The sequence below is a fragment of the Nicotiana tabacum genome, chromosome 15 (assembly GCF_000715075.1).
Source record: "Nicotiana tabacum cultivar K326 chromosome 15, ASM71507v2, whole genome shotgun sequence".
Lineage (NCBI taxonomy): Eukaryota > Viridiplantae > Streptophyta > Magnoliopsida > Solanales > Solanaceae > Nicotiana > Nicotiana tabacum.
The window spans coordinates 106,857,509-106,870,753 of NC_134094.1; positions in this window are offsets into that span (position 1 = coordinate 106,857,509).

The window sequence follows — 13,245 nt, forward strand, 5'->3', positions numbered from 1 at the left end:
TGTGATTGACCCACACTAGTCAAATCACACCATGACCCTCACGGCCTTCATGTCCGTCTGAAGCTTTCCTTCACAGGTTAGCACATCAACGTGCTCTTTTGACGTCGCTCCCGTAGCCATCCGCTTCCGTAGCCTCACGATGCCCTCTTTGGCATAGCTCCCGCAGCCTTTCGATCACGTAGCCCTAAGATGCCTTTGGCATGGCTCCCGTAGCCTTTCGCTCCCGTAGCATTAAGACGCCCTCTTTGGCGCGGCCCTAGTAGCTCATTCGCTCACTTGGCATTCAAACGCCTCTGGCATAGCTCACGTAGCATTCCGCTCTCATAGCTCTCTTTGCCTTCACTACCTTGAAGATGTGTTCGCTTCCAGACCCACGACTTCGCCCTTATGCCTCTTGCATAGGCGGGATCCTCCCACACTCAATGTGGAGGATACATCTTAGCACTGTCGTCCCACTTGGCATTTGGCCAGCACTTGGGACGACCTTTGGTGAGTACTACATTCCCAAAGTCATAGCTTCGCCGCCTTTCCGAACAGAGTTCTTTGTTCTCCGGCCGTCACTTCCTCAGCAAGTAACCAATGCTCCCAGTAGTACTTCAATACTCGCCCTATAGACAGGTACTCTCTTGGTCCTACTAGCACGGCTTCCCGGTTCGGTGTGCCTCGCACCTGGACACTCTCGGTCCCCGATCATTCGACATACCCCTTTCCAGAATGATGACACCTTCCAAACTTGGAAACTCGTCCCATTCCACAGCTTCGCTATACCCTCAAATTCATTTCCTCACCTTGGCAATGCCCTCAGGCAACCCAAAGTCTTCTCTCGAAGGAAAGACACTCAACATGATGCGTTGCACGCATCCTTGGCAAGATCTCCGCTATGATCATGCCCAAGTTTATAGTCCATGGCTCCCACTCTTCGTAATATGGTTGCACGACCTGGCAAACATGGCATTCTCTTGGCCATCCGACTCATCGGCATATCACCTCATTCAGTAGCACCTTAGACTCACGAAAGACAATGGAATCACCCATTTCCTTCGTCGACCATCAATATCTGGTTCTAGATCTTTGATGGCATATGAATATCAATCTCTGCTTTGACGTGATCTCGGCACTAACATCCAAAATGCACTAGCCATATCCACCCTTTGCCTTGACGTTGTGCCATGGCATAGTATGGCCTTAATCAGCTCTGATACCAAGTGTCACAGGCCCATTTCCTTACATTGGGTAGCGGCACCTGCTCGCCCGTGCGACGCCTGCAGTTTCCCTCGCTGCAGGCCAGCCTTCTTCCTGTCCCAGGATTTCCCAAGCACGATCCTGTGCCTGTCGGTGGGACTCGCCCGTAGGCTCGCCCCAACTTGTGCCGCCCGTAAGATGCCTAGGCCCTTGGCCCTAGACATGTCGTGGCGCTCCATCTTAGGATCACAATCCTTGCGCGCCCTGGGGACTTGGCTTAGGACATGCCTTTTCCTTATAGCCCAAGACTGAGCATCGCTCCCGCGTGCACAGCCCAATCCTCAAGCTTACACTCGTCTAGTGCATCAGCGACTAGCTCGTGCCTCGCCCGAGTAAGGCAACCTTTAGTCCTTGGCCATTGTCATGCGCCTCTTTCGTGCCATGCCCATACATAGCCCTCTTGCAGCACGCTTCCATTCCGAAGTAGTGCAGTGTCGCCCACACCTGCACCTTTAGGCCAACGGACCCTTGCTTGCATGGCTGAACCAAAGCCATGCTCACAAGTCGACACATGATGCCCCTATGACAGGTGCGTCAAGTATCCAATCGGCGTGGAGGTCTCTTTCCAACACTCGGCAGCCCGCGGGGCTGGCCGTTCCACGATAGCAGCCTCCACTGCCCACTTGATGCCCAACGCAAGCCCTAAGGCGTTGCGCAGCCCATACGAGTTCCCAAACTCGTATGGATACCTTTGACACTCCCTTGAGTCATCTAGGCAGGCCCTTGGGGTTCGCCCCCAAGGCAGCTCGTTCTATACGGCTCGGTGGCAGCGCGTGTGGGGGAGGCAGGTTGGAGCTTTCATCACCTATACCCCCTTATATATGCTTAAAATTAAAAAGCCCAAGTTGCCCGAGTAGACTGTTCTATGTCAGACCATCAGAAGGCTCCTTTCTCACCAGTTCTTGGCCAAAATTACAACTCCAAATTCTGGGTTGTAACACTATGTCGCGATATGTTCGAGAGATAGTGCAATTGTATGAGATGCATGTATCCTCATGCGTGACAAGATGTGAAATATTTATATAGAGGGTATGAATATGTGCCCTTGTCTTTAGCTTTATATTTAGAGAAAGAAGTAGAGATTCTTAATGTGCCATACGCGGATAAAGTATATAGAGAAGGTGTGATATTTGTTTAGGGATGGGACACCAGAGTCACAATACTAGTGTCATGACCCAATTTCCCCCTATAGGTCGAGATAACATCCAACATCACTGCTAGGCAAGCCAACGGTGAACTAGCCGTGTAATTATCCTTTTTAACATTTTAGAAATAATCGATTTTTAATTATTAAATAAGTGCGAGGTGAGAAATTTGATAAAATAAAGTGTGAGCAACCATAAGGACAATTGTGATGAACTAAATACTCAAAAAGATCATCAAATGTCTACTAGCAAAATTTCAAGACTTGGTGTCGCAGTGTATGAGCTGATAGTAGAATATACAAAACACTAAACTACTGTCTGAAGTAGAGTAGACAGAAAGTAAATACAAAAGAGAGACTTCAGGTGCTGCAGAACGGACTCGGAAGCAGCTCACCACTAAGTCTCAGAGTATCAGGTGTGCGCGCCGGGATGACTACCAGATGCACCTGCCTCAGATCCTGCACGGTTAGTGCAAAAGTATAGCGTGAGTTCATAAACAACATGTACCCAATAAGTATCCAATCTAACCTCGAAGAAGTAGTGACGAGGGGTCGACATCGACACAGACTAGAAGACAATCTAAACTAAGAAAGACAGAAGTATGTACCTTGTGGCCAAGAAGCAAGGCCCTGAAGATGAAGAACTGAAAACTTTTATTTATTTGTTCTTCTATTACAATCTACAAACTTCAAACTAACTCTTTACTTACACTTAGAGAGAGAGAGAGAGTTCTAGAGAGAGGGAGTCTTAACGTCTTTTTTAGTTTAGATTTTCTTCTAGTCTCTCCTCTCTGGCCGTGACGATGTCCGGCTAAGAGACTTCATATCTATGTTGAGTATCTAACTTCTCTCCTATATACACTATGAAAGCGACGGCATCTATTAAAATATAAATGAGTTTTATATATAGAGTTTTGACTTGGTGTCAAGATGGTTGGTACAGTCTGATATAACACTGCTCTTATTGGCTTTGCCTTAGTGGCTCCGTCTAGCTAGCCGTGAACCTCAGCCCGATAAAGGAGTTAAAAGGGCATCTTCTTTCACGGTTAGAACTGCTAGACACATGGGCTCAATAAAAGTATGTATTATATTATGACAGACCCCTTGCTTGAGTAAAGGTTTTTAACCTTCCATACAGTCATTAAACTATATATAAAATTCAAGTATATTTCAATTCTTATCCTTACTGATTGTGCGGATTACCGCCAGTCTTTAAATATAAGGGTACTGAATTAGCTAGATTAAGAATTCTCTTATATGTTAAAATAGAAATCTTTAACTGGTGAAAACCTTCCAGGCATATAAAAGCCAGATGTGAGGTGTGAAACAAGTCCAGTTCCCGGTCAAACGGTGATTTCTGTTTTAATTTAATTGAGAAGGCATGGCGGATTACCGCCCGCCACTTGATCCTGTTTAAATGGTATCAGAGCCTAGGTACTTTCATGGTATATATAAGATAGATATGAAATATTCGACATAGATATATTTCTGAAATATGGATTTAGGAGAAACTAGTATGAAAAATACTAGATTGGAAGAGGTAGATATACCTCAAAACCTTGATTTGTTAAACAAATGGACTATTCCTAAAGTCCCTATTAGAACAATCTATGATTATGGATGGTTTGATAAACTCTCTTCTAAACAACTTGTTAAAACAACTGAGCAATCTTTAGCTTTAAATTCGTCTGAACAGACTATTCGTTTGTTAAACAAGCATGATGTAGATGTTTATAAACACCAGTATAATTATTTGCATATTGGTATGGTTCAAATTGCTTTTAAGCCTTTAACCCTTAAAGGGTTACCAGAGACATTTTTGGCTGCTCTCAGAGATGCCAGAAATTTGAATTTTAGACAGTCTCTGATGGGTTCTATTGAATCTACTGTCGCCTATGGCCCAGTATATTTTAATACTCAACCCAATTTGCAATTATCTTTATCTGATGTTAATATACTTGATGCATTAACATTAAATGTGAAAACGCATGGTTATAATTATGCGCCTGGTTCTGAACTGATATGTTTATCGTATAGAATATATTTTAAATTACTATCTACGTTAAACCCCAGATGTAAATTATATGATACATCTGATCAGACTATTCTAGTGGAAACGAATTTTGCAAATTCTAAGGTCACCACGAGAAGACCTATTAAGTGGGAAGAAATTAATTTTCCAACCACATGGACTTTGGATTCGGTTATATCCCCCAGTCAGATAACTGATACTGTTAGTAATACTGAGTATTCTCATATTACTCAAAATCCGGATGGTAGGATTTGCATTCAGTTTGACGATAATAGTTCCACTTATAGTAGACAGTCATTTTCTAATAATAGACTATTGCCTACTATTAGTTCTAGTTATAACAGACATTCCTTTATTAGTCGTAGACTGTTGCCTGATATTCAACACATTTCTCCTGTTGAACCAGTCTATGGACCAGCTAGAAATCGTGCTGCATCTTTACACACAATTTCTACTAAAGTAGGTGATAAACCTGTTGAAAGGGTTAAGATTAACCCCAAAACAAATATTGTTCAGGATAGTGATAATATTTCTGATAAGGATATTCCTTCTGCGTCCGAAATGGATTTTGACCCCAAAGATTCTTAATGATTCCACACCAAATTGATTTTAGTCCAGGGTCACAAGCTAGAGGTTATATTCAAAAAGAATTTTTTACTGATAAATGGAACCAGTTTAAAACTTGGTTTTTTGATACTTATAGTAAGGAAGATTTAAACAATATTTCACAAGAGTTTTATGAAACTTGTGCTTTACATAATCAAATTATGTATTTTGTTCCTTGGTTTATAACTACATATTTACCACTTTTTATAAAAGTTTTGGAAAGATCTTATAAAGACGGGAGTGGCAATATTACTAAAGCCATTTACCCTCCTCAATCATCTTTTGTTTTACCTAATAATACATGTATTACTTTTACTGCATTTCAAAAATTTATTGATGAAGATGTTGCTGCAGTCAGCATCGCAGAAATTAATAAATTAATTTCTCAAAATAATTATTTGAGTTTATATGTTATAGTTTTGGGTGAAAACGTTAGTTTTCTTAATAAAAAACTTGATAATTTAACAGTCTTGATTAAGGAGATGAATACGAAAAAGAGTTTGACTGATATTGCCTCTTCTTCAGGAAGCAAATCAGAACCTCAGATTGTTGTTACTCATATTCAAAGACCTTCTGATATTCAGGATTTTAAATTTAAATCTTTTGGAGACTTAGAAGAACTTCTTGATAAAAAGTTATCCGGTTTGAATATCAAACCCATTGATTTATCAAATAATTTTGCTGATAAATTAGATTCTACTTTTGACTATAAAAAGGATGTTTTGTCAGAGTTTAATAAACTCAGAAGTTACCCCAAAAAGAATAGTAAGTTTGCAGATAGCAGATATGCTGATAAACCTAGAATGCAGACTTATTATTACAATCGTCCTACTCCTCAAGATGTTTTAATAGAGGAACGTGATTGGAATCAGACTAATACGTCTTACAGTGGTTCCGAAATTTACGAATGGAATCTTGATGGTTTGACTGATAGGCAGTTAACTATTCTAGTACATAGAATGCTTATGTACGCAACTTTCTGTAAAAGTGTAAAAAATACAGATAGGAATATTTGCAGAATGATTGTTGCAGGTTTTACTGGCCAACTTCGTGGCTGGTGGGACAATTATTTGTCTGTCGACGAAAGGGCAATGGTTATTAATGCTAAAGCCGTTGACGAAGGACTTGATAACTTAGGCATGGCCCTAGTGGCAAATAGAGAAGATGTCGTTTATACCCTTATTCTTACTATATTAGAACACTTCAATGGTAGATTTACCAACCAAAATAAAACTGTTCGTACTCTCCTTAATAGCCTTAGATATAAGACTTTAAGTGAGTTTAGGTGGTATAAAGACACCTTTATGAGTAGAGTGATGGAACTACCAGAAAATAAGTTTGAACATTGGAAAGCTAAGTTCATAGATGGCCTTCCCTCTTTATTTGCCGAAAGAGTTAGAAAGGTTTTAAGAGGTAGTTATGGAGAAATTCCTTACGCAGACTATACCTATGGTAAATTAATAGGAAATTGCACACAGGAAGGATTAAACCTGTGCAATGAATTAAGATTGTCCAGACAACTTAAGATGAATAAGCTTAAAGAAAGAAACCAGTTAGGGGACTTTTGCGCCCAGTTCGGTTTACCCGAGACTTCTACTCATAGGAAAAAGAAACATAAGTATCATAGATACCCCAACCAAGACAGTCCTTATAGGAAAAAGAGATCTAGATATAGATCCAAAGAAGAACGAGAAGCCAAGAAAGCACATCGCAAGTCTACTAGATTTACCAAAAATAGGTCTAAACGAGATCTTGCTGACATTAAGTGTTATAAGTGTGGTAAATTTGGCCATATAGCTCCAAATTGTAAGCTTCAAAAGCTGAAAACCTTAGGACTAGAAGATGAACTACGTGATAAGGTTTATAGTTTGTTATACACTTCTGGATCGGAATCTGATTATTATTCTGAATCAAAATCCGAAGCTGAAATTGATTTGCTTGATTTATCTGATAGTGATAAAAATATTGATAATACTTGTACAACTTGCAAAGGTGATACATGTACTTGTGATGATGAATTTTATAAATTACAATCACAGTTTCAAGACCTAAACATGAAAACTATTACTTCTGATAATGTAATAGAACTTTTAAAAGAAGTTAATGATGAAAAACTTCGTGAAAAAATTATTAATTTGGCTGCTAGTTCAAGTTCTAATTCAAGTTCTGGTTTTGCAAAACCTTTTGAAAAAGAATTTGAATATTCCTCGCCTTATTCCTTACTAGAGGTTAATAACCGTTTGTTAAACAAAAATGCAACTCCAGCAAGAGATTCTTCTTTCGATGATTTAAAAATTGAAGTTGAAAACTTAAAACAAGAGATCAAATCTCTTAAACAAAATCAAATGATTTGTGATCATAGGATTACTCAGATTGAGAAAATCAATTCTCCAGCTGAGAAATCTAATGATAAAAACAAAGGTATTTTTGAAAATGATATTGAAGAAAAACCTATTAATTTTAATCCTAAACATGATATGTTTTTAGGAATGATGCAAATTATTACTGCTCATAAATGGTACATCAAATGTACTATTCTCATTGATAATAGTTTCTCAATTACAAACATTGCCATGATTGATAGTGGAGCAGATGTTAGCTGCATTCAAGAAGGTTTAGTACCTACGAAATATTTTCAAAAAACTACTCATATGGTTAGATCTGCATCCGGACATGCTTTAGATATAAAGTATAAACTTCCTAATACGGGTATTTGTCAGAATAAAGTCTGTATTCCTCACTTCTTTTTCTTGGTAAAAAACTAGTTATACCCTCCAATTATACTTGGAACACCGTTTATTAACGCCGTTTATCCTTTTACTAGCATAGACTCGAAAGGTTTTACTGCTACTTATAAGGATAAAGAGATAAGTTATACTTTTGTTACAGATCCAGTAACTAGAGATATTAATGCTTTAATTGATATGAAGCAAAAACATGTTGATTCTTTACAATTAGAAATGTTTAGTATGAATATATTTGATACTCTGAATTCTACTAAAGTACAGGAAAAAATCAAATTGATTTCCAAGCAGATTGCTATTGATATTTGTGCTGAGCATCCTAGTGCTTTTTGGAATCGAAAAAAGCATATTGTTACTCTTCCATATGAAGATAATTTCACTGAGGATGATATTCCTACTAAATCTCGACCTTGTCAGATGAATGCAGAATTGGTAGAATTTTACAAAAAAGAGATTGATAGTCTGCTATCAAAGGGTTTGATAAAACCCTCAAAATCTCCTTGGTCTTGTACAGCTTTTTATGTTAATAACGCAGCTGAAAAGGAACGTGGTGTTCCTAGATTAGTCATTAATTATAAGCCCTTGAATAAATATTTGAAATGGGTTAGGTATCCTATTCCTAATAAAAGAGATTTATTGTCTAGATTATATGACGCCAATATATTTTCAAAATTTGATTTAAAATCTGGTTATTGGCAGATTCAAATATTTAAAGAGCATACTTATAGAACTGCTTTTAATGTTCCATTTGGGCAATATGAATGGAATGTTATGCCTTTTGGTTTAAAAAATGCCCCTTCAGAATTCCAAAAAATTATGAATGATATTTTCAACCCTTATCTAGACTTCGTCATTGTATATATCGATGACATTTTGGTATTTTCCAAAACACTTGAAATGCATATTAAGCATTTAGATATTTTCAAAAGAATTGTTATACAAAATGGTTTGGTAATCTCAAAACAAAAAATGAGCTTATTTCAAACTGACATTCGATTCCTAGGACATTATATTTGTCAGGGGAAGATTACTCCTATTCAACGATCGATTGATTTTGCCTCAAAATTTCCCGATGTTATTACTGATAGAACTCAGTTACAAAGATTTTTGGGAAGTTTACATTATATTTCACCTTTTTATAAAGATCTGTCACGTGATTTAGCCCCCTTATATGATAGGTTAAAAAAGAATTATAAAATCCCTTGGACTGATAGTCACACTACTTTGGTAAAAAATATTAAACAACGTGTTAAATCTTTACCTTGCTTAACCCTTGCTAATCCTACATGGCAAAAAATTATAGAGACTGATGCGTCTAATATTGGTTATGGAGGGATATTAAAACAGATAAATCCCAATGATAAACATGAATATCTGATTAGATTTTACTCTGGTAAATGGTCTGAAGCCCAGAGAAAATACGCTACTGTGGCACATGAAATGTTAACCATAGTAAAATGTGTTTTAAAATTTCAGGACGACTTATACAATCAAAAGTTTTTGATAAAAACTGACGCACAATCTGTTAAATATATGTTTAATAAAGATTTTAAACATGATGCCTCAAAAATGATATTTGCAAGATGGCAAGCTCAATTAGCCCCTTTTGATTTTGAAATACAATATAAAAAGGGAATTGATAATTCTCTGCCAGATTTCTTATCTCGTGAATATTTACAGGATGGAACCCCCCTGGGGTAGGGGAAGAGGTAGAGGTTGGGGAAGATCATCCCCACAGTCCAAAGGAAGGTCATCACCTTCGGGATCGTCATACGGATCCTCATCAAACTCCCCAGTTATACAAATGGGAAGAAGGAGTTTAGTCAATGAGAGGATATCTCTCAGAGAAGAATCATCGATTGGACCATCCGTCCATCTGGAAGATATTCCAGAAGATAGTCCGTTATACGCATATTTGCAGGCATATTTGACTGCTCAAAAATAGAAAGATACTTCTGTTAAGCAAAGTAATACTTTTGCTTCCATTACTAAAGATGACAATGATGATATCAAGTCATACGAGAAAGTGCCAAAAAGAGAAATGATATTTCTCTTAGAAAATTCTGACATTCAGAGAAAAGAAGAACCATGGAAGATATTCCAAAGGTATTTGATAAATGGGTTATATTATCCGGGTGAGTCATACAAAACCCGTTCCTACTATGAAACGATACTGACCAGTACTAGAAGTGCAGATTTTCAGCACTTTTCTGGGTATAGCACAGACGAGAACGTTTATAACTTCTCGAAGATTATAATTAAACAGATTATATCTGTTGAAGACTGGGGTATATCCACAATGAAGGAAAGGCAGATAAGCCTTAACAAAAATAAAATAAATTTTACTTATTGGGATTATATCCAAGCTTTTGATAAAGTATTATACTACAATAATGATAGACACAAACATACTTGGTTTATAAAAGTATGTGCAAAGATATTTGCAACAACTGTTCCTAATTGGTTTCTAAACTGGTGGTCATACCACGGTCCAACAATAAAGATTTTACCAGATCCATTTCTCATGTTATACAAAGAATGGATAAAAATTTCTCCTTTTATTAACGATTTATATCACGCAGATCATATCTGCTACCCAGAAAAAATTAACCAAATATATTTCTTTCTGGAATTTTCTATCCCTTGGATACACAAATGGAATCCAGAAGTCGGATTCACTGAAGAACAAGTCCCCTGCTTATATAGGACTTTTTACAACAATTTTTGGGACAAGTTAATGAAGAAGGATCCCAAAACAAAGACCTTATATGGTCAAGAGCTCTTGGATTCAATCGAGATAAAGATCCAAGAATATTCCAGTAAACCTCAGAAAGAGGTAATTGATGACAGTTCAGTGAGGCATATTGCCAGAAGGATCTCCTTTCAAGAAGGAGATAAAACAGAGATGATTAACAGTTACTTGGAAGAGGTTAAAAGAAATTTACTGTCTTCTATTAATCAATATGAAAAGTCAGATACGTCAATGCAAAGTGAAACAAGCAACGATGATATTGCTGAAGATTCTCAGCCCATTGAAGCAGAAAGGATATTATCTGAAGAAGACTTACGTGATACAGAAGAATTCATCCGCAAATTGAAAAAAGCGGAAAAGAAACCAGCACAGTGAAACAGCTGGACCCCACTCAAACAGTGAAGCCGCCGGACCTACAGCATAGTGAAGCCGCCGGACCCACTCGAACAGTAGATACACTGTTCATCAACAGTAAATACACTGTTTCAACAGTAGAAACACTGTTACAGGGACCCACGGGGACCCACTTTTACTGTTCATAGATTCCTTTTCTTTTTCTATTTATAGAAGTCATTCGTTCATTCTTAGGAGGCAGACGTTAAGACTCCCTCTCTCTAGAACTCTCTCTCTCTCTCTCTAAGTGTAAGTAAAGAGTTAGTTTGAAGTTTGTAGATTGTAATAGAAGAACAAATAAATAAAAGTTTTCAGTTCTTCATCTTCAGGGCCTTGCTTCTTGGCCACAAGGTACATACTTCTGTCTTTCTTAGTTTAGATTTTCTTCTAGTCTCTCCTCTCTGGCCATGACGATGTCCGGCTAAGAGACTTCATATCTATGTTGAGTATCTAACTTCTCTCCTATATACACTATGAAAGCGATGGCATCTATTAAAATATAAATGAGTTTTATATATAGAGTTTTGACTTGGTGTCAAGATGGTTGGTACAGTCTGATATAACACTGCTCTTATTGGCTTTGCCTTAGTGGCTCCGTCTAGCCAGCCGTGAACCTCAGCCCGATAAAGGAGTTAAAAGGGCATCTTCTTTCACGGTTAGAACTGCTAGACACATGGGCTCAATAAAAGTATGTATTATATTATGACAGACCCCTTGCTTGAGTAAAGGTTTTTAACCTTCCATACAGTCATTAAACTATATATAAAATTCAAGTATATTTCAATTCTTATCCTTACTGATTGTGCGGATTACCGCCAGTCTTTAAATATAAGGGTACTGAATTAGCTAGATTAAGAATTCTCTTATATGTTAAAATAGAAATCTTTAACTGGTGGAAATCTTCCAGGCATATAAAAGCCAGATGTGAGGTGTGAAACAAGTCCAGTTCCCGGTCAAACGGTGATTTCTGTTTTAATTTAATTAAGAAGGCATGGCGGTAATAATAATAATAATAATAATAATAATAATAATAATAATAATAATAATAACACCATAACAAGCAGTGAGTAAATGGTTCCTTAACTGATAATAAAATCCCAAGGATTTCTCTAGCCAACACCTACTAACCCCGATTCAGCTTCTGTCATTAAATAAATTATAACCTCACAAGTCATGAAATAATATTAAGTGTAATCAGGTTCCGAGTATTGTCACGCACGATTTATGCCGAGATCGTACGGCCCGATCCAAAAATATACTATGTGCACTGCCGAGGGTCGAACGACACGAACCATAGATGCATTTATTAACCTGTCGAGGTGAACGACCCGCTCCCATGAGAGTAGAGAAGTTTACCTCGCTTGCGGAAGTACTTGCGATGCGAGTGGACATGTGTTTCTTAGAGTTATTATATATTCCTCAATTCTTCCCAAAAATAAGAAATCTAAATTGGAGAGTTTCAACCTTACAATCCCTAATCTCAGCTTTATTTTAGACAATTAATATGCATAATAAACATAACAGTACAATCAAGGCATGATGTAAATCTAAGACTTCCCGGACATCTCATGGAATATAGCTACACACGGACTCTTGTTACCTAGTGCGTACGTAGCTCCCCCACACAAGTAATTCACAATAAAAAAAAATACCTAAGGGGATGATTTCCCTCTTACAAGGTTAAGCAAGAGACTTACCTCGTTCTTAAACTCACTTCCGATCCACAAATATGCTTTAAATCCTAAACTCGGTGCCAAACAACCCAAAACTAGTCAAATGTTATATAAATTAATCAATACATGTTCAAAAGTTCATAATTTAACTGTTAGAGTAATTACCCAACCCAAATTAGAGGTTTCCTAAAATTCACCTCCAGGCCCGTGTGCCCGGATCCAAAAAATATTTGAAGATAAATGTTACCTATAACCTCACGAACTCAAATATATAATTTTACCCAATTCCATAATCATTCTCGTAGGTAAATCCCATTTTTATCAAAACCTAGGTTGTTTCATCTAAACCCAAAATTCTCACAATTTTACATGTTAAAATCAACTCATAATCTATATATTTAACTTACATTGGATAGGAATTACTTACCTTCAAAGAGCTCTATATTCGACCAACAAGTGAGAGAAATGAAGAAATGAGCCTACGTCTCGACTAAAATGCAACCCTTCCGCCCATCGGTTTTTTCGCACCTGCGAAAGATCTTCGCTTCTACGGGACCAATTTTGCGGTCAAAGCATTTGCAGAACACGCTCGACCCATGACCCATCGCACCTGTGACCAAGTCCCGCATCTGCGAGCCCGTTTTGCGGCTCGCCTCGAG